This window comes from Mauremys reevesii, linkage group 5 (assembly GCF_016161935.1).
Source record: "Mauremys reevesii isolate NIE-2019 linkage group 5, ASM1616193v1, whole genome shotgun sequence".
NCBI lineage: Eukaryota > Metazoa > Chordata > Testudines > Geoemydidae > Mauremys > Mauremys reevesii.
Genome location: NC_052627.1, coordinates 132,415,422 through 132,435,988, shown reverse-complemented (window position 1 = coordinate 132,435,988; position 20,567 = coordinate 132,415,422). Strand labels below are relative to the sequence as shown.

At 45.0% G+C, this 20,567-nt stretch overlaps 1 protein-coding gene and 1 long non-coding RNA gene across 8 annotated transcripts in view; one reads left to right on the top strand and one right to left on the bottom strand.

Moving 5' to 3' along the window:
- SLC4A11 (solute carrier family 4 member 11) overlaps positions 1-20,567 on the top strand; it is a 257,410-nt gene that overhangs the window by 32,084 nt on the left and 204,759 nt on the right. The gene's annotated exons all lie outside the window — the stretch shown is intronic.
- On the bottom strand, positions 360-13,764 carry LOC120406064. Of its 2 annotated transcripts, XR_005599059.1 has the most exons (4): positions 13,459-13,764; positions 6,570-6,674; positions 1,318-1,598; positions 360-532 (listed from the first exon to the last, which is right to left on the bottom strand). It is a non-coding gene; the product is annotated as an uncharacterized LOC120406064 (long non-coding RNA). The 2 variants fall into 2 exon arrangements; XR_005599058.1 differs by lacking the exons at positions 360-532; positions 1,318-1,598 and having other exon boundaries at positions 6,379-6,674.

Sequence of the window (20,567 nt, the reverse complement as noted above, 5' to 3'; positions counted from 1 at the left end):
TTGAAGAAAAAGTTTCAAAATTGCCAAGATATGATGTTTTGACACTTTTTTTCAAAATGAAAAATTCCAGTTTCTTGGTTCAAAATGACTTTTTTGAAATTTGAGCCAATTTATAGTGAGGTGGGAGGGGGAACAGACAGCATGTGTGAAAAATTAGGATGGGGGCCATAGGGGCAATAGGTGCCTATATAAGACACAGCCCTGAATATAAGGACTGTCCCTATAAAATCAGGACATCTGGTCACCCTAGTGGGTGTGGGTGTGAAACGCACATGCAGAGTCCACTCAAAATGTGTAGGTTGATCAGAACCAAATTTTATCAATTCATGAAAATGTTATGTTTTGGTTTCTTTTTCCCCCTTATGATTTGGAATGTGAAATTTTTGAAATCTCTCGCTGCTTGCCCATCCGGCACTAGTAGCCAATTTTATTTGTTACATGAAAACGCAGTTATTTTGTTATCCTTACATCTTCATAGGCCTTAGAACTTCTGGTATGCATCTCCTGCTTCTTAAACATGACTTTGAGTGACCTAGAGTAAAATAAGAATTATGTTGTCTCTTATGCCTCACATCCCTGACCAGACTGCTAGTGACCATTATCCACAGTGACCAAAAATCTGAGATAATGGTGCCTACTTGTACAGAAACCACTTTCACATTCTATAAAAAGCAACAGAGTCCTGTGGCACCTTATAGACTAACAGATGTATTGGAGCGTAAGCTTTCGTGGGTGAATATCAATATGCTCCAATACGTCAGTTAGTCTGTAAGGTGCCACAGGACTCTTTGTTGCTTTTTACAGATCCAGACTAACACGGCTCCCCCTCTGATACTTTCACATTCTACTGCATGTTCACAACCCACAGGGGTAGAGTTGGTCAATTAGCATCACTTTCATATCTCTGAATTGTAGGTCTGGTGGTGGCTCTCATTTAAAATGTTGCGAATGAGAGTTTAGTCCTTGATAGTCATGTGCTTAACTTTTGTGTGAGGTAAGCTGTGATGGGGACCATTGACTGCCTGTGCCACGTAGTTGTCAGGCTGGGGTGGGGCAGGTTGCCTTGTAACTTCAGGGTCTTCCCCAACTAGATTCTGTGCCAAGAGAGAACCTTGTATTGTTGTCCCCTCTTTAAGCATTGGTAGGGGAGCCAGAGCTCACTCTCTCCCACTGAGTCCTGGATTGGATCCCAGTGTAGACAGCCGAGCCCTGCCCCTTGGGGTGCTATGCAGCTACCTCCCTGGATCACTTCCTACCAGTGCCCTCTCTTCCCCCGGGGTAAAGGCGAGAACTGAACACAAACATAAAGTTACTGACCTTCAAAAGTCACCAGTCCCTCCTTTGCAGGCTTGGTCAGGTCAGCATCGCAACGTGTCGGGCAGCAAGAGTTCCTGTGTTGCTCTTTCCCAGAGTTCAGCGCACAGGTCAGCTACTCCCCTGTCTGCCCACCACTGAGCTACTCTGCTTCCCTTAATAAGTTCTCGCTCCTGTCAGCCTTTGCAGGGGTGGTGGTATGGAGAGGCTTGGGCCCAGAGCAATTCCTTAACCACTTCTCCAGAGGCATACCTCCATCACAGAAGTGTGTAGTTGCTGATTGGCTGGGGAAAAAACTGATTTGGTCTGGAACGTGGCATTGTTCTCCTTCAGCCTCTAATCCACTGTTGAGATAAACCCCTTATTCCACTTCTATCATTTAAAAATGGCTTAGGTGAAATCCAGATGGGGTGTTTGCATTACCGAATAACTTAACAGTAGGTGGAAAACTTGCTCTCTCTTCATAGTCTAACACGAAATGAGGAGGGGGCTGGCAAGGTTTCTACATACATGAGCTTATGTAAATGTTTTAATGCAAATCTCAGCATTCTGATATGCGGATTTAGGGCAGACCTTGGAGGATTTTAGTTCTATAATTTTTTTTTTTTTTTTTGCCAGAGGGCTGCTTGCATGTATTTCATATACAGTAACTTTAAAGGGAAGTGGTATCTGTGTGCTTCAGTCCAATACTGTGAAATTTCAGAAGCTGAGAAGCACATCGATATTAATAGGATAGAGTGGAAATCTTTATAAATCTGTTGGGAGTCATGGGTGCTTGAGGAGGGAGTAAAGAACAGAGGCACAGAGATGTGACTTTGACTTTTGATGCAAGTGCTGTGATACAGTGATGGCAATTTTGAATGACTGACTGATCTTGTGTCAGTTTTATGATGCAAATTGCTTGGATGACTGAAAGAACTTACAGCACCCTTCAATCACAAACAATCACATGCAGCCTGTTTTCCTCCCTGGAGGTCTGTGCACCACTTTATGTGCATGTACTTCTGCAGGAGGAGCCAATTTGCATTGCTTGGCCTTTATAGAGTGGCAGGTGACCTGCAGTGTAGATCAATGTACTGTGTTGGTATTTGATTATGTGCTTCTGCTTGGTAGAAGGTTTGAAGCAATTGCATTATGTCTTGGCTGGGGAGGAGGGGTGAGTAGTTTTGAACAATTGGCAGGGTGCTCAGAGCCTGTGTGCAGATACTTTTTTTTTTTTAATTCAGATTGAAAGACAATATGTTCTCATGTCCTTAATTTGTTGTATCCTTCGTTATTGTTCGTTCTTTATTCCCCCGCACCCTCAGGTGCACATCTACCAATTTCCACCATTTATTTCAGTCTTGCATTGTTATTACTCACTATTAAGTCCTCAAGACTAGTAGCACATGAGGTCCAGGGGAACAGAATATTTGATCAACTTTGACTCCCTCCAATCTCTGTATATAAACTGTAGCCAATTCGTCCATTTTATTATCTGTTTAGTGTTATGGTCAACTCATGCTATTTCATATATACTCAATGTATGCTAAATAGATTTAAACTGTATGATTAAGTATAGATTGACAAGTATTTAGGAGTGATGAGTGTGCATTGCAAGGCCTACAGGCTGAGGATTTATAGTGCAGGGGTAATTGTAACTTATTGCTTTAATAAAATGTGTAGTACAAATACGACTTTACTTGTGATTGTGTCTGTGTTGCTATCTTTGGACTTCATGTGTACCTGGAGTCTCCAAATTTTGAGAAAAGCGTGAGAGGTGAATTTCACTCTGTCGAGCTTGAAACTGTAGCAACAGGAGCTGAACCCATTGTAGTTTAATACAAAATCACTGAATTCAATGTAAATAAAAACAGGCTACAAAACCTGTTATGCTCCTGAAGGTCTCTCTCTACTTGGAAAATCTTTGAGCCTATTGACCAAGTCTAAAACAGTTTCTACATCAGCTCTTTGAAATGTCTCTCCTACAGAAACGAAAGGCAGCTACTTGCATTCTTTTTACTCTTATTCATGGCCTTAATCTTGCCAAAGCTAGAGATGAGGTCCAGTTCTGGTCAGAAGTTCTGCAAACTTTATTTACCCAGATCTCCACTGACCAGAAGCCCTGGAATAGGGTGGGCCATGGGGCCAGGCCCGTCCACTTTTCAGCAGCCCCCCCAAAGACTCATTCCCACCCTGCCCCACCCCACCCCCAGCCAGGCCAGCAGCTGGGGCCCAGCCGGGGAGCCTGGGCAGATGTAGGGCGCTGTGCCGTGGACCCTCCACCTGCCCAGGAGGATGAGGGGTTTGAGAGCAGCCTCCGGTCCATGTCCCTGCACCACAACACCCCTCTCTTTTCCCCCCCTCCCCATCCAGGACAGGAGGGTCCATCCCCACAGCTGTCCGTGGATCTTACCTTGACCCAGCTCTGGCTGGGAGGCCACCGCCCGGCCATGTGCAGACAGCTGTGGGCAGCTGTGCTGTAGACCCTCTACCTGCCCTGGATGGGGGGCCCACAGGGTGGGGACACAGGCTGGGGGCTGCTTTCAACCCCCTCACCCCAGGCAGGTGGAGGGTCCGCAGTGCAGCTCCCCACAGCTGCACTGCGGACTCTTACCATGGCTCTTACCATGGCTGGGCTGCGGCCACCCAGCCGGAGCCACGTCCAGGTAAGAGCCGCAAGCAGCTGTGGGGAACCACGGACCCCCCTGGTCTGACTGGGGGCCTGTGGGGTGGGGCCTCAGGAAGAAGAGGAGAGGTGGGCAGCCCTGCCCCCCCCGACTTTTTGGCAGGCCATGCCGGCCTTGCCAATGACCTGCCTTCTTTGGGGCACGGCCGCCCGGGGGGGGGGCAATTTGCCCCAGGCCCCACAGGGGCCCCTGGAGCGGGGTCCTTCACTCACTCCAGGGGCCCCAGAAAACTCTCGCGGGGCCTGGGCCCCCAGAGCTTCTTCCGCTCCAGGTCTTTGGCGGTGGGGGTTCCTTCCGCTCCGGGGCAGAAGGACCCCCCACCACCGAATTACTGTCGAAGACCCGGCACTTCGGCGGTGGGTCCCGCTTTGGCGGTAATTTGGCGGCGGGGGCTCCCGCCTTGGGTCTTCGGGGTGCTTCGGCGGCGGGTCCCGGAGCGGAAGGACCCCCTGCCGCCAAATTACCGCCAAAGCGGGGGCCCCCCATTGCCGAAGACGCCAGGCCCCCTGAATCCTCTGGGCGGCCCTGCTTTGGGGTAATATTTCTGCTAGTTAATGCCCCAAGAAGGGGATCTAGTCTGAAAACACGTAAATGGAAACTAGCCCTTTTTCTCCATTAACTCCTGATTCTTTTGAGTAGCTTGTCAGTATAGAGTCACTTGCCCGCTCTGTTGTCCTCGTGTGGAGTATTTGACGTGAAATTTGATTGTGGCTGGGAAGGAAGGGATTTGAAGCTGTAGCTTGTACTAAATCTTAGTGGGCAACTGGAGCGTAGGCCCGATAATCTCTGGGTTCTGACTTTGGTGCCAGGGTATATGTACAGTGTGGCGTATGCTGACAATCTACTTGAGGGATTTTTAACCGATGCTGATATGCTGCAATTAAGTCTTCTAAAAAAATAAATTTAGAGAAAACAGTATTCCTGGCTTTTACTTGTTATGCAGATCACATGACTGCGGTGTGATTTGTGCCAGTCATGTGGGTGTTTTTGTGTTTTTGTTTTTTAACTTCACAACACATCCACAGGAAGATCATGGGACCATAAACTCCTTGTTGGCTCAGTTTGGAACTCAGCAGCAGGATAAACACACAATTGCATCAACCACCCTGACCAGGTTATCAACTAGCTGACTAATATTTTTTCTTGTGCGGTATGCTTTTTCACAGGCAAAACAGCAGGCTTTTTCTTCTAATGAGCAATGGATGATCACAGGGAGGAGTATATGAAGGAAGTTTTATTTCATGTGTGAATTTCTGAAGACCCTTCAGTGCTGAGTTTCTCATGGGCTTCTTACCATGTGTTTAAATACACACCAGAGTTTTTGAAAGTGGCAGGACTTAAGTGGTTTTTAAACTAGATGAGAAGAGGGATCAGTGGGACCTTTCATTTAACTTCATCTGCCACATGCTTAAGAAGAATTTTTGCAACAAAAAATCAAAGTACTATATACAGGACATGGGCGGTGGGTATCCTAGGAAACAGCCAGGTGTGGCCCCAACCACGATCCGCCCCTAGGCCACCACCTCCTGTTTCTTCTGTGGCACCCCGTATGTGGTGACACTCCATGTGTGGTGGCCCCAGCTTGGGCTAGGGCTGCACCATGTGCCCTCCCGGCGCTTGGAGGTGAGGGGGAGACTGGGGGCACTACCCTGGGGGTGGGGGCCAGCGGCCGCTGTACAAGGGCTCTGGGCTCCGGTGTTGGGCATGGAAAGGGGCAGAGCTCGCAGGTGGAAGGGGCGGGGCTGGGGCTAGCCTCCCCCAGCCGGCAATTCATGTGTCGCCCATGGTACAGGAGCGCAAGACACACCTGGGGAATGAACCAGAAGTGATGTAGATGATGGAGAAGTCTGACCTAATGAGTCTAAGTGAAGTTCAGTGGCCTGATGTTCACAAGCGGAATCTCAACACTGATCGCTCCAATATAGGTAGGGGAGGGAAAGAGGAGAGGACGAAGTGGAGCATGCTCTGAAAATTATTTACAAAACCAATGGAATAAAATTTTCCATAATTGAGGCTAGTGGCAAAATATTTTGGGAACTGATATAAGAAATGGAAAAACAAAGGAACAAGGGCTGTAGGTAATTGCTATATACGTCCCAGGATTGAAAGGGAATGGACACTTCCTAAGCTAGCTGTTCAAGTTGGAAACCATTGGAAAATTATATTTGACTACTTGGGCATCTCTGACAAATACAGATAGGCCTGGGTCACTGCAGAGGTGCTTAAATTACACTCTCAGTAGTAGTAGTAGTAATTATCTGTGTTTTCTGTAGTGCTTGGGAGCCCCAGTCGTGGACCAGGATCCCATGGTGCCAGGTGTTATACAAACACTGAACGAAATCACAGTCCCTACCCCAAAAAGCTTACAATCTAAATATAAAACAGGAGACAGTGGGTGAATACAGACAGACTGATGGGGGGAATACAAGCGAAAAATGAGACGTTAGTCCTCATGATAGGCTGTGGTCTCCACACCCACCAGCAGCCTAGCTGTTAATTTTTTTTGTAGGCATCACAGCAAAGGAGAGTTTTAAGGAGGGATTTGAAGAAAACCAAAGCAGCTTTGCAGATGTTCATAGAGAATACCTCCCAAGTGTAATGGACAGCAGCCATATATCCATGTAGGGGACAGATGTTTGGTGGGGTGCCACTGGGACTGATGTTAATCTGGGTTTTCTTGAACATATTTATCTGGAAGAATAAGTAAATGGCATGTTAACTAACTCGTACCACCACAACCGTCAGTAAAAATTTAATTAATATCATGCTTTTAAATCTGGTTAAGCAAGGCTGAAAGGCTGGTGTTTCAGACAACAATTTTAGTCCTTTGCGTGTCTTCTACATAATTCTACGTAAATATGCAACTTTACCAATATTCTTGTTGTAAAGTCAAGCACTCAAAAGATAGAAAATGCCAAATTTTAGGATGCCTGTGCATATGTACTATGATAATGACGTGATCACAAGCTCCTCTCAATCCCCGAACTCCTCCGCTATCTTTGTGTGCAACTTCCTAGCTTTTAAAAAAAAAAGCAAACTGGAAAAAAAGCAAAGCTTTTTAAAAAAGCAAACTGTGGTATTGTATTGATGATCACATGGTTCCTTAGCAGGGTTGGAACCTTTATACCCACTGCACAGACTTCTGACATTTTGAGCTACTGAAGTAACTGATAGCAGTAGTAGGTTGCTACTTTTAACATGTCTTATCCCCCCCTCTAGTTCTGATCCACATAGTCAGTGGCTTTCACATATTTGTGACAGCCAAGGAATGGGCAGGTCTCATGGGGATGGCAAAAGGTGAATCCCTGACACAAAGGTCACTCCTGCCAAAGTTCAAATCCCTGCTCCAAATCATGGGAGCCCTGAAGCGTTTCAGAGAGAGAGTCCCCAGAATTTTTTTTAACATGGACAAAACATATTTTTCCCTAGGCTTATTCTCAGAAATGGCAGAAGCTTTTGGCTAAAATGTTCCAAAACAATTCATCCTGAGACAGACACTTGGCGTGTGAAACTTCAGCTTGAATGGTTAAAGTTTTTGACAGACTTTTATAAGCAAATGAAAATGCATTTATGTAGTGGGAAGTGTCGGGCAACATTAATATTGTCTCAAAATCAGTAGTTTGATGGGATGAATATTTTAGGCTTCTTTTCAGTAGAAAATATTGTAATGAGTTGGGTGAAACCTTTTGTTATGGGATTGAGATTGATAGGTGTGAACTCACCCTTCAATTAACATAACTGTAAGCATAAGCCCCACCTAAGGTCAAAGGAAAGTGTGAAGACAGAACACAAAGAAACTGAAGGCCTGTCTACACTGGCAGAGTTACAGCACAGCTCAGAGAAGACTGAAGGGAAACCACTGTTGTGTGTTCACCCTGCCAGCTGCCTGCGCAATAGCGTATTCATACTTGCGGCACTTGCAACAGTATTCGGAGCAGTGCACTCTGGGCAGCTATCCCATAAAGCATCTCTTCCTCTTCTGCCGTTAAGAGTTGCGGGAAGGCGGAGGGGGTCATGGGGCATCCTGGTTCCTGTCCCAATGCCCCGTGATGCATTGCTTTGCATCCCAGTAATCTCTGTGCTTCTGTCTGCATTTGGCGCCATCTTTCAGTGGTTTGTGTATTGCATGCCCTGCCTCTTCAGGCTGCAGGAATGGATCCTGAACTGTTGGCCAGTAAGCTGCTTGCTCTGACCAACACATCACAAGTGGCAGTGGAGTTATTCCTTAAACTACAAAGGCAAGAGAAGTGCGACATTGATCTCACCACACATAGTAGTTATGATTGCTTGTGGCGTTCACAGAGGTGCTGACCACAGTGGAATGCCACTTCTGGGCTTGGGAAACAAGCACTGAGTGGTGGGATCACATCATCATGCATCTTTGGGATGACTAGCAGTGGCTGCAGAACTTTTGGATGAGGAAAGCCACATTCATGGCACTATGTGACGAACTTGCACCAGCCATTCTGCGCAAGGACACGAGAATGAGAGCTGCCCTGTCATTGGAGCAGCGCATGGTGATTGCACTGTGGAAACTGGCTACTCTAGACTGCTACCAATCAGTCACTAACCAGTTCAGAGTGGGAAAGTCAACCGTTGGACTCGTATTAACAGAAATGTGCAAGGCCATTAATCGCATCCTGCTCCGAAAGACCGTGACTCTAGGCAATATGCGTGACGTTGTGGATAGCTTTGCACAAATGGGCTTCCCTAACTGCAGATGGGTGATAGATGGCATGAATATTCCAATTCTGGCACCAGACCACCTAGCCACCGAGTACATTTATCGGAAGGGGTGTTTCTCAATGGTTCTCCAGGCGCTTGTGATCACCGTTGACGTTTCACGGACACTAATGCAGGCTGGTCCAGAAAGGTGCATGAAGCGTGCATCTTTCAGAACGCTGGCCTGTTCAGGAATCTACAAGCAGGGACTTTCTTCCTGGACCAGAAGATCGCCGTAGAGGAATTCAAAATGCCTATTGTGATCCTGGGAGACCCCGCCTACCTCTTAATGCCGTGGCTTATGAAGCCATACACAGGGCAACTTGACAGCAGCAAGGAGCGGTTCAACAGGCTAAGCAAGTGCAGAATGACTGTTTGACTGTGCGTTGGGCCTTTTAAAAGCCCGCTGGTGCCGTGCTGCCTTTATGGAAAGCTGGACCTGGCCAATGACAATATTCCTATGCTCATAGCCACGTGCTGTGCACTCCATAATATTTGTGAAGGGAAGGATGAAAGCTTCACTCAGGGCTGGACGGCAGAGGCTCAGCGCCTGGAGGCTGAATTTGAACAGCCAGAGACCAGGGCTATTAGAGGGATGCAGTGTGGGGCCATAAGGCTCAGGGATGCCTAGAGGCAGTACTTTGAAGCTGAAAGCCACTAACATTTGTTGCTATGCTCGGGAGTGCAGTGTTTGTAATGCAAGGAGGTGATTGGTGCCAATGATGCAATATGTGGGTTTCACATAATTGTATGTTGCTTTGCAGGGCTCTTTTTGCTTTCAATTAATAGACTAAAGATTGCTTTCAAACCAAAACCATTCTTTCATTAAAAGACAACAACTGGAGGAGAGAGTCAAACAAACAAAAATAGTAGTGAGGGGGAAGGGAAGGTCCCAGGCAGAGGAGAGAGGGTCCAGGGACGGCTAAAGATTTGTGCATGTCCAGAGATCATATCCAACCTTGTCCTTTGGAGTACAGTGCAGCAGGTACTGTACTTCAGCAGGGCTAAACTACAGATGGATGGGTGTTGAGTGCAGCGGGTAGTGGGAGTCTGCAGTGCTGGACTGTGAGCTGGGAAGAGTGGAATGTCACGGGTAGAGACTGGAGCCAGGAGGTTGATAAGAGTGTGTTGGCGGTGTCTGGGGGGAGCATTGGAAAGAGCTTTTTGCAACAGTGGCTGCAGGGGAGGGTGGGCGTGGAGCTGCTTGGTTTGAAGAGCTAGTATCATCTGGAGCTAGTATCTCCTTGGTGCTCCATAATGTTTAAGAGCCACTCTGTGGCGCTGCATTCTCCTTTCAGTCCCTCTTCTCGCTGTCCTGCCGCTTCTTCAGTTCCTGTTTCTCGGCAGCGGAGTGCATCAGAACCTCACACAGAAAGTCCTCCTTAGATCTTGGCCGTTTTCTAATTCTGTACAGCCATTCAGCCGCCGATAACAGAGAGGGAGGCTGAGCTCCCAAAGTCATCCCTGTGACATTTAAATGCAACATTTTACAGAAGCAGCATTGTTTGCAACACAGAGACCACGGATTCAGTGCTTTAAAACACAGCCAGAACTCTCACACCTGTCACTAACTGGCTAACCCCAGGCAAGAACACATGAGCCACAAGACCCCCAGAATGGTGAGTAGCTGTGGGGGAAATCAGCAGGGTCCAGGGAGGGTGTACATTGGGCATGTGCTCTTGGGGAGAGCCAGCACTGTAGGGGGGGCCTGATGATCATTCCTGTCCCTACACTTTCCACAGGATGTGATCGTTATAGAAGATATCTCACTGCTGAGGGCAAGCAGGGAATCAAGGGAGAGTCTTCTCCAAGACTGCAGCTTCCACCCTGGCCCTCATGCAGCTCACCTGTGTGCAGCAATGGTCTCCCCCTTCCCCCCCGCCCCCCAGTAACAGCAGAGTGGTGCGGGAAAGTTACCATTAATGGGGGAAGAAACAAAGCAGCTCTGCCAAGGAACCTGCGGGAGCAGATTGCCCAGTATCTCCATGAGAGTTTCCTGGAGATCTGAGGGAGATTCCCATGAAGTGAAGGAGTCGAGCAACAGCTTGTTCCGCCGCTCAGACTAGGCATGTGATGAGAGACAAGCCTGCTTTCTGCAACCCTCTTTCCCCCAACAACTCGCTTCAGCGATTTGATTCCCAAAATCAAATTCACTTACCAGGGGCCTCCTCTCTTGTTTGCGCTTTGCTAACATCTGACAGCTGTGACTGGCTAGCCTCCTCTGGGGTAGAAAAGAGCTCCTGACTGCATGCATCTCTGACCTCTGAGTCATCCTCTGCCTCTGGGTCCCCCTCTACATCCTCGTCCAAGGTTTCCTCCTCCTGGCTCGGTCCACTTTTGACTGGCCCAAAGTATCCACAGTGGCCTTTGCCGTGGAGGTGGCGTCGCCGCTGAGTATCGCGTCCATCTCTTTGTAGAGCCGGCAGCTCGTGGGCGCAGCACTGGAACAGTGGTCTGCCTCCTGTGCCTTGTGGTAGGTGTTCCACCACACCTTCACTTTGACCCTACACTGCAGTGTGTCCCAGTCATGGCTCCTTTCTGTCCTGCATCGTGAAATCTGCCCATAGGTATCATCATTCCTATGGCTGGCACATAGCTGGGACTGGACGGCCTCCTCTCCCCAAATGCTGATGAGGTCCAGCGGCTTGGCACTACTCCAAGAGGGGGATTGCCTGATGCATGAAGCAGGCGTGGCCACCTGGAAAGATATGCTGAGACCCCGGCACGCATCACTGGGCAAACAGGAAGGGGACTTTCAAAATTCCAAAGGACTTTACAGGGTGGGGCTCATGGTTGGTCACCTGAGGGCCGGGCAGTTGAGTTGAAACTGATGACCAGAGAGGTGAGGACGGGCATTGTGGGACACTTCTGGAGGCCAATCGCAGCGCTATAATTGCCACAGTGTCTATACTGCCACCGCAGCGCTATACCCTGGCACAAAACAGCTCTCGGGGTGGTTTTTCTACAACGCTGCAACTGTGCAGTTTCTGCACACTAAGTGGCTTGGCAGTGTGTACATCTTGGGAATTACAGCGCAGAAAGCTGCTTTACTGCATAGAAACTTGCCAGTGTAAACAGGGCCTGACCACCACAAAAACAAAACAAAAAAAACCTGATAGAGGGGCAGCCTAAAGGAGCAGCTGAAAACACTGTAACTGACCCTGGAAGAAACCTGGGAAGAGGGTTTTGGGTCTGGGTGCTCTTGGTGCTGTGAGCACATGAAGCTGTTTCCTGCTATTTGATTCCGTCCGTGTTCAGAGAGATGGAACTTTTGATTATTTACAAAGAAATGTACAAATTGCATCAAAGACATGCCTGACTCCCACCAATTTCTGCTCCAACTGGTGCACCCACAGGGCTCCAAACTTTGACTAGCCACTCAGGTTCAAAAGGGGCAACAATATCTTGCAGATATTGAGTCCTACTGAATTTGCTAAGAACTTGACAAATTCAAATCTCCCCGGATTTCTATCATCCCAGAATTTTAGCTTTGTTGCATCTTTTGAGGTTGCATCATCTGTGTTTAAATAGTACATTATTCTTGACTCTACCACAATAGTAGAAAAGACTAACAGGGACTGTATTAAAAATACACTCATAACAACACATACTTCAAGGGTCATGGGTCACGTGATCCTCCCATAGATACACAATCAGACCCTGAAAGAACATTGTCTGCCTGAGAATTTCCTCTGACACACCACCCTGCTGAAACAGCAGGACAGCAGTCATGTTTCATTTTTCAAAGAGCAGTATTCAGCCAAGTTTGTAATTAGGACAATGAGCAGTGCATATCTGTAAAACAGCATGTCTTTTAAGGGTTGATTTATTTTTAAAAGCGGATATGATTCCAATACATTTTATTCCCCATTTCACTTACTCTTCCTATTGAATCTCGAAGGATAAATGCGGTGTTGACATACCGAAATCCTTAAATGGAAGCCTAAAGTTGGCTGGTTTACTTCTTCAAATCTATTCTCCTTATCGGCACTACATCAGTGTCTTTTAATTGCTGAGATTTGCTGTTTGGCACCGTGTTACTATCTGGGATTATGTTAGGTTATATTGATTTGACCTGCTAAAGCAAGAAGCATCCTGTAAAGAGATTTCCCCTTGAAGTCTATTTCATTTGAAAGGTTGGGATCATTTCTCAAGTCTGGCATCCATGTAAACACTACACAGTAGTCACTTTTAGTTGGGCCATAATGGTCTATAAATCTTTGGAAGGGATGCAAACTCTACAGGAATACTATCAGATAGTCTCTGCTCCAAATTTAGGAGTGTTACATAGCGGCTAGAGCAGGACACTGGATTCAAGATTTGAGTTCTCTTTCAACTCTGCTGTCTGTCTCTATTTTTCCCAGTCATATAATGGACATAATTCTGAGACAGCTTTACTGTGAATTCATGGGTTCCACTGAACCCACAGAAAATGCACCTGTGCCACTTTGGGTCTTGCAACCTGGCGCTTGGGATAACAGCTCCACTCAGCTTTGACCCAGGCGCTCCTGTCAAAGTGGTCGAGCCAAACCTGAGCAGTGCTGCAACCTCATGCCCCAGGATGATGTGCCTGGAGCTGGTCCCAGACCCATGGGACAGGAGCCCCCACTGCGGGATGAGTATGGAGCAGACTTGCTTTTCTGCCTTCCACCTCACTGGGGTGGGGATTAGGGTTGCAGCGCTGGGACATCCCACAGTTTGGGGACCACTGTGCTAGACAGTCCATTTAAGACATTAGATCACTTGAACTTACAAGATTCTTGACCCCTCAAAAGAAAGGGGCGTTCCTTTTTTCCTCTCTCTGCTTTCTTTTCAAGTTGGGCGTACGCCTCTGGTATTCTGGATGTTCCAAGGTGGTATCTTATGGAGATGACACATGGTAGTTGCATTATGCCATGTTTCTTTTAGAAATTATGTAGAATTCCATGTTACTGAAAGACTAGATGTCTTGTTATAGGCAAGTTATAAAAATATTTTGTTTTAAATCCCGCTTTGTCTGCTCAGCCTATATTTTCTGTTTCACTGTTTTAAGTTTATCTGCTCCTTCCTTGCCTGAAGTGTTAATTCTTGTCTGTGACATCAAACTAGATTGCCATGGAAACAATTGTGAGGTCACACACTATTTCTTCAGGTAGGGAATATGCAACAAAGTAAAAATCATAAGTACTCATAATAAGCACATTAAAGAACTAGTCTCTCTCTTTTTATACACTTCAATCTCCCTGGCCACTCGATTACAGACCTAAAAGTCACAATATTACAACAAAAAAACTTTAAAAACAGATTCCAAGGAGAGACTGCTGAATTGGAATTAATTTGCAAACTGGACACCTTTAAATTAGGCTTGAATAAAGACTGGGAGTGGATGGACCATTACACAAAGTAAAACTATTTCCCCATACTTATCTCTCCCCCGTTCCCTCCCCACCAGAGTTCCTCACATCTCCTTGTCAATTGCTGGAAATGGGCCGTTTTCATTATCACTACAAACAGTTTTTTCTCTCCTGCTGATAATAGCTCACCTTAACTGATCACTCTCCTTATAGTGTGTATGGTAACACCCATTGTTTCATGTTCTGTGTGTGTGTGTGTGTGTCTATATATTTATATATCTTCCTACTGTATTTTCCACTACATGCATCCGATGAAGTGGGCTGTAGCCCACGAAAGCTTATGCTCAAATAAATGTGTTAGTCTCGAAGGTGCCACAAGTACGCCTGTTCTTTTTGCGGATACAGACTAACACGGCTGCTACTCTGAAACCTGTTTTTGTTGAGGAGACTTAAATGTACAGGTCAAGGGGAGGAAAGGTCTTAAAGTAGATGTTCATACTACAAGAAGCTTGGAAAAGGAGAACTTTTTGTACCAAAAAGCAACTTGCCCATTGTTTCAAGGTATCTTTGCTACTGAAATTTTTTTGTGCTTTTCTTAAAATGACTTTCTGGCTTACGGTCCTTTGTAATAGCATTTAAATATCACTTTACATGATCAGTGCTTTCACATTACATCAATCTGTGCTGCCTCTTGTAGTGAAATCATATTTATGTTCATTGGCAGCAAGTGATTGTGATGGCACAAATACAGCATTATGATTTCACTGTGCATCAAATAGGGGAAAGCAAGCCATGACACGTGGAGAACTTCACAGCCTGAGGCTTTGGCTACACTTGCATTTCAAAGCGCTGCCGCGGCAGCGCTTTGAAGCGCTAAGTGTAGTCAAAGCGCCAGCGCTGGGAGAAAACTCTCCCAGCGCTGTCCGTACTCCACCTCCCTGTGGGGAATAATGTACAGCGCTGGGGCTTTGACCACACTGGAGCTTTGCAGCGCCGCAATTTGCAGCGCTGCAGAGGGTGTGTTTTCACACCCTGCTGCAGCGCTGCAAATTTGTAAGTGTAGCCAAGCCCTAAGTGTATAACACAGACACAAAATAGAGGGAACAATAAAAATGTCAGCGGAAGCTTGAAATGCTGTGGCCCTAATTCTTTGAAATAGTAAGGTTTCTCTGAACCTAGTTTTTGAGAATCAGAGTAACTAATCTTCAGTGATACTGAGCTAGCGTGGGTATGTTTGATGTGTAAAATGAGTGACAAGCATATTGCAACCTATGAATGCAAGGAAAACTGCATTATGAGGAAGGAAAACACTTCTTTATGAATGCATACTGTTAATTAGCAAATGAGATCATTTTTTCTAATTGTTTTCATTACTGTATTGGACATAATATGTTGGTCAGCTATATGGAAGTTTGCCCAGGGTAAAAATTACTTTAAATGAACAAAGATCCTGGTCAACATTTTGTTTTTTAAAATAGCTTGTTTTGTTTTGTTTTTTTTAAATGAAAGGAATTTTAGTGAGAATTTCAGTTTTCATCAACACTTTTCATCAACACTTTTCATTTAATTTTGGTGGGGAAAAAAATCACTTTTATCCTGCGGAGGGAAAAAGCGTGGAAGGCAATAAGTGGGTTTTTTCCACAGAAATGAATTTTTTGACCTTTACTCAAAATTTCATTTTTTTTTTTAAATTTTCAGTGAAAAATCTTGTTAAAATTATATTAGAACTTGAGATACAATGACTTCTGGTGGTTGATTTTTTTTTATGTCCCTGTTTTTATATGTGATGAAAATCTGACTTCTAGGGGAAATTAAACTTTCATCTCTTAAAAATAAATTAAATAAAAACCTGAACCAAAAAGCTTTTATGCAGAATGGGAGCTTTTAATTAAGTTGGGAAAACGGTGAAACAGAGTACTAACTGATCTTGGAACACTTCCAAGAGAGTACCTGCAATATCAGAAAGAAAACTGAGCCAGTGCAACCACTGCTGGAATACTGTGTCCAGTTCTGCTGTCCATAATTCAAGAAGCATGTTGATAAATTGGAGAGGGTTCAGAGAAGAGCCGTGAGAATGATTGACTATAAAGGATTAGAAAACCTGCCTTGTAAGCATGGACTCAGAGTTCAGCCTATTTAGCTCAACAAAGAGGAGGGTAAAGGTGAGTTGATCACAGTCTATAAGAACCTACCTGGGGAATAAATACGTAATAATGGGCTCTTCAGTCCAACAGAGAAAGGTATAACCTGATCCAATGACTGGAAGTTGAAGCTAGACAAATTCAGACTGGAAATAAGGTGTAAATTTTTAACAATGAGTAATTAACCATTGGAACAATTTTACATAGAGTTGTATATTCTCCATCACTGGCAATTTTCCAATCAAGACTAGATGTTCTTCTAAACTATCTGCTGTTAGGAATTATTTTGGGGACGTTCCATAGCCTGTTATACAGGGAGGTCAGCCAAAATGATCACAATGGTCCCTCCTGGCCTTGGAATCTATGAACTACTGTCTCTCAGCATCCATGCATGCTCTGAGTGAGTGTACAGCTGACAGGGCAGTACCCTTAGCCATTAGTTCACTACTGCAGGTTAAAGAGATCAAAAATTTGAATTTGTACTTTAGGGCAACAGGATTTCTCAGTGGGGTGTGTGTGTGTGTATTTTATATAATATATATAAAAAATACTGGCTCTTAACTTTCCTTTTTCTGTGTTTGGAAGTCAGAATTAACACTAGGTCCTACCTTATTTCCACAGTCCTACCTCCCTGGGCTTATGATCTTATCAAATCTCCCAAGTTATCAGGGTCTGGATGGGCCAGTAGCTGAAAGGGAGAACTCTAGAAGCCTCAGGCCCTGATCCTGCAAAGACATAAGCTCATGTTCCACTCGGCATCGTGTGAGAAGACATTGAAGTCAATGGGCTGCTCACAATGCATGAGGTTAAGCACATGCGTAAGTCTCAGTGGGATTTGGATGCTAGTTTGCCCTATGGAAGGAATATTAGCAATTCACTCTTCCCACTGATTCCTTACTGAACCAATGCCCCCAACATAAAGGGTATGTCTACGCAGCAAAGAAAAACCCGCGGCTGGCCCGTGCCAGGCAGCTTGGACTCTCGGGGCTGAGGCTGTAGGGCTATTTCATTGCTGGGTAAACTTCTGGGCTCAGGTTGGAGCCTGAGCTGTGGGACCCTCCCACCTTGCAGGGGGTTAGATCCTGGGCTCCAGCCTGCGCCTGGACATCTTTACAGCCTTGAAACAGCCCACAAGCCTAAGTTTGCTGGCACAGGCCAGCTGCAGGTTTTTCTTTGCTGTGAAGACCTACCCAAAGTTGTGAGACACTGCTGCTAGAGGTGCTGGAAAAATGATTTCCCAGCCAGATGTGCAGCACATCTTGTCAGAGCAGGAATATTAACTCCAGATCCTGGCCAAATTCTAATTGAACGCTGACATTCTGCCTGCCTAAATGTTCTGAGGTTCAGTTATATATTGTCTGCTTGATGCCTTAAACTGTTGTGTGACTATTTCTGTGTGCTCTTCAATTTTGTCTTGTTCTATAACAATGGTGATTACCATATACAGTAGTTTCTTCACTCACAAAGCGCAGTGTTAGATTTATTAGGGGGGTTTTGTGTTGAATTCTTGTAAGGCGCCTTACATTGTTCCATATGTCATGTCAATTACTCATTACTGACACTATTAAATAGTACAGTCTTGCTATTAACACCATTATTGTAATGCTGATAAAAATGCCATCAGATGTATTTGTGTAAGACATTGAAGTGCCTGGCCATGCCAGTCTTATTCTTCAGTTAAAATCTAATTTTGATAGGATCTAAAGAAAAATGTTCACATTTATTGTTAATAGTATCCCGTTGTCATTTGATTCTTTGATCGTTCTGCTTCGGAGATGAGCGAAAGCAATGACTGGAAATTACACGTTTTGGACAACTTTTCAAAAGGGCAGACTGGCTATGCATTTAAATGTGCACCTGCGAAGAAGGATGTGGCTTGGAAAGGAATGCATGCTCACTAGATCGCTGGGGGATGAATCGCTTGAGTCGCTGTCTGTAGCGTGAAATATGAATTTGAAGTGGATTTAATAATGTTGCTGGAATAGCTTCTGCGACCATAGGCAGATGTCAATGTAATTTATTGTAGAGGCCACTCTTTCATTTATTTAAAAATATGCATTTGAAAAATAGTCTTAGAAGGACTGATGGGTCTGAGGAAGCTACTTAATTATATAAACCCTGATAGTTCTTATGAAGCTTTCTAAATTGCAGCTCCCCCCCAACCCCATTCTAATTTTGGCTACATTTCAAGGGGTTTTTTTAATATAAAAAATTGAGATGATGGTGGCACGTTAGAGAAGTCACTGGAAGAAATGGTGGAAGTAATATCTGCGCTTTCAACTATGCAGGTTTGCCTGCCATTTGGTAATCAGTTTTACAATCTGGGCACCCTTCATTGAGCGTTGGCTGCTTCTTGGATGTCCAGCGGTTACTAACACTGCTGTCTTCATCAGCACCGTGTATGATAGTGCAACTTTTCTCTTCTTGTAGACCTCACTACAGTGATCCATGCTCTGGTCACGTCAAGTCTGGATTATGGCAGTGTGTGCTCTACACGAGGCTACACCTGCACATCATTTGGAAACTTCTGTTAGCACAGAACACACGTCAGTGCTCCAGTTACATACTGATTTCTGGGTGCAACTTGAGGTGCTGGTATTGGTTTTTATTAAGGGCTTGTCATGTTTTGACAGTAGGTGAATAGAGTGTAATTCTACACACTATCTATCTATGCAAAAATCTAATCATCTTGTTCTCTGCCACGTGCCTTCTGTTCTCTCAGAACATAGAACTCCAGGTCCATTTCAGGTTTTCCTAACTTACCTAAAAAATGTTCCCTCTCCTTCATGAAATTAAGTCCACAGATCTGTTACAATGGGAACTCAGCCTGTTCATAGCTGGGGCCCAGAACCAGCTCTGGCAGTCAGGAAATGTCCCATCCCTGGAGTTCCCACCTGTGGGGACACCTTCTAAAGCCAGGATAATTTCATTCTAATATCTTTAATAAGAGATTTTTAAAGGCTTGGTTAACAAAGAGACACAAGCTTTTCGTAATGCAGAGAATGGTGATGAAGTCTCCTAATGAAATAAAGCTGAATCTTTAGATGTCAGTTTTCATCTGATTCCGGGTGATCCCTTTGTTGATAGGGTAGAATCTGTGGAACTTATTTCTTCAGAAAGGGAAACTTTTCAGGTAAGTTTTTCTAGCCCATTGAGATAGGGTACACAAGTTGGTTACAATGGGAGTTGTTTTTTTATGGCAGTGTGCCTTCCAGGGTGGGAAGCAGGGTCATCTTTTAACTATAGACATCCAAAATTAAGGACATTGATACACACTTAATCTTTCCCTTACTAGGGCAATGCAGCATGGAGGTGACTTCTGCTGAAAACGGTGGCATTAGGTAAAGCTTAGAAGACTGATCTGTAGAACTGGGTCACACATACACAATGAGGCCCCATGAAAATCATGAAATTGGCTTAAAAATCATGAGGTTTCTTCTCCACAACCACCATGAAGGTAAAGAAAACGGGAGGGATATTCAGGAGGTGGGGCTTTCCCCCACTGCTAACGATTGACAGGTCAAGCAGGCTGATCCGTGGACTGCACAATGAAGAAATTAATGCTGTTAGAGACAGAGCCTGATCTTGGGATGACTTGCACCCTATACAATTCTATTAACTTCAAAAATCCATAATCTGACCCATATAAACTACAGTGATTCCCCTTATACTTGCCAATTGCTAACAGAAGTAAACATTACTTCAGTGTTAGCAGTAATTACCTACAGCAAATGTAGGAATTATTCTGATACCAAGGTAACTGAGGAACCTAATAATTCTGTTGCTGAGGTAACAATTATCTGGGAGGTAATAGGCAAGTTTCTAAAGGTGACCACTATAAACAGTTTTGCATGTCGCTGTCAGTTTAAAGAATGCCTTCTTTTAAATTCTGTCCAACAGCCTTTTTACTGCCTTGAGTTAGATGCTGCTTCTTGGAAAAGGAGAAAGCAGTCCACTGACTAAGCATCTCCTCCCCTCCCATCTTCTTCCTCCCTCGCTGTGAAAAGAAAAGACCAGTTTGTTAGCAATGTTATCAAGAGGAAGCAGATGAATTGTTCTGCAAGTTAAAAGTATCTGACGAAAAACAATGAAAATTGGTCTCTAGGGCTTCTGATGGAACTGCTAGACCGTCCCCTATTTTTGCAGCACTTCAAGATATTCTGTGCTTCTAGTTTCATTCAGAAATAAACTATAGATACTACCATGTGGGGGCCCTTGCGCAATTATCTGCACGGCTTGGAGAATCATTGTAAACCCTTTCAGATCTTTTTGCAGTACCAAGGTTTGAGTGATGAGATGGGACCCGGAGGTGCTATTAAAATACAAGTAACATTCTTGAGAGCATTGCGTCCTCAGTGAAGCCTGTCTGAAACGATCACTCAAGGAAC